The sequence below is a fragment of the Saccoglossus kowalevskii genome, chromosome 4, assembly GCF_978046115.1.
Source record: "Saccoglossus kowalevskii chromosome 4, keSacKowa6.1, whole genome shotgun sequence".
Classification (NCBI taxonomy): Eukaryota; Metazoa; Hemichordata; class Enteropneusta; family Harrimaniidae; genus Saccoglossus; species Saccoglossus kowalevskii.
This window is the reverse complement of record NC_140644.1, coordinates 33,329,034-33,331,122: the sequence shown is the minus strand read 5'-3', so window position 1 is coordinate 33,331,122 and position 2,089 is coordinate 33,329,034.

Sequence of the window (2,089 nt, the reverse complement as noted above, 5' to 3'; positions counted from 1 at the left end):
ATATTAATTAAAATCATTTATTTATGTATTTATTATGCAAGAGATAAAAAGGCACTGCATATAGCATTCCGTAGTGTTTGCATAAGTTTTTGAGATTGCCAAAAAATACAAAGGTTTCACACTATCTCTTTACATTCCCATATTGAGTGTTTTCGACCAACATTCTTTGTTTACCTATCGATCTAATACATTGATAGTTCTCAGAGAATTATCGGAGAATACCATATTTATCTAATATTCGATAATTCAAATGTACAATAGGCCGGCTTCCTTCAATGCCAGGAGCTGGGATATTGCACAAGTTTATACTACCTGCAAATTTGATTCATAATTCACCGTTCAACGTCCAGATTAGACAACATCCACATAAGAATTCCACATTTGATTTGTTTTAATCTTAAAATTTCTCGCCCATTCTTTCATATTTATCTTATTGTTTAGATCGATATCAGAGAGAGGTCTACATGTACAATACAACTTCTTTGCTACATATGTTGAATTTACTTATGTAAATCTTAAGTAAGGCAACGTCTCGCCATCTATTTGAATTCCATTTTCGTCTATATGTAATTTGTTGGCAGTGTAATAACGTTTTCTTAAATAAATAAGTAAAATAAGTGAATACAATATTGAGAGCACATAAAAAGACTTATTTTCTATTGAATGGATTACCAATTCATTTTATCATAGACAGAATTGCCCAGAAAATGCCTTTGATGATTTTGAATAACGTATAATAAAGTTAATGATTTCATAATGTCAATAAGTAATGGATCATACGATGTAATAACCAACGTAATATTTGTAAGCTACATCAAAATAGCTTTAATTTGATATGTAACATGATGGTTGTTTTTGTAATTTCTATTTAATTTGTGACAGGCTATTGCGTAATTATGCAAATATCTTGAACAAAAAGAGGTGTCCGTCACTTAAATATCTTCAAAATCCAGACTCTTTGTATAAGTTTGATCCATAAAATTCACTTTTTATTTGACCTGTGTTTAATTTTTTAAAGCTAACCCATTTACCCAGATATTCGGGGGCAAATTATACCCTTTGTATCTCAAAAACGGCTCAGATTCTACAACTAAAATTGACCAAATTAATTGCCATGTTTCTGTTTATTTTATGGCATGTGAATTTGACAGCGTTGCCTAACATTTTAATTGTACAACCAGTATTCTGTAACTAGACTTGAACAGAGAAAAACCATGTTGATTTGTTCTACCGTGGGGAGGAGTATTTGGACACATTTGGCTTCCAACCACAGACTACTTCATTGAAAAAATATGGCACACTCTGGCCGTCTCAGGATTTATTGGATGATCGTCGACCATAAAAGTATTGCACAATGTAATTTAGGTGTCCCGAGTACAAGTTGTCAGCGGCCCACATGAAGACTGTTAGGTACATTGTTTATTGCTGCTCTGAACGTTTGGCAATAATTAAAAAAATAAATATTTTTCCGTCTGGAGCTAGATAGGATACTGCGCGTCTGAGAATATTGTTTGACATTGTAAATTTAAATGTACACGATGATCACACCTCCATGAAAGCCCATGGCCAAAGAAGTGGCAAGTATTATAATCCGGCATACTTATTGTTTTTTAAATGTAAAGAAATGTAATATTGTGTTACAAATGGTGCGCGTAGGATAATATGAATTTTATATGAGAAGATATAATGATAATTTGTCTTATATTAAAGAGATAAAAATGAAGTGAAATGTCAAAAACGTTTCTAAAATTCAGAACCTATTAGCATCCCTTAGGAATAATAAATGGTCATTCCCTAACGGACATGTATATCAGTTGTTCAACAGGTGTTGTAATTTTGTTAAATCACTATTTAACAGTTCTAGAGTAACAGACATTTTTAGTAATGTGACATTTTAACCAATTATTATGTGTATTCTCAGCCCCAAATGAACTTAACTTTGTACGGCTATGGATGTTTAATATATATATAAGGTTTCAATAACCTTGTAAAAGTTTGATAAAAAGTATTTATTTTCAGATTTTCTAATTGCAAATTGCACCTGCTTCTTGTGTGACATCATTTTGTTTCTTAGCTGGCAATGTTGCTG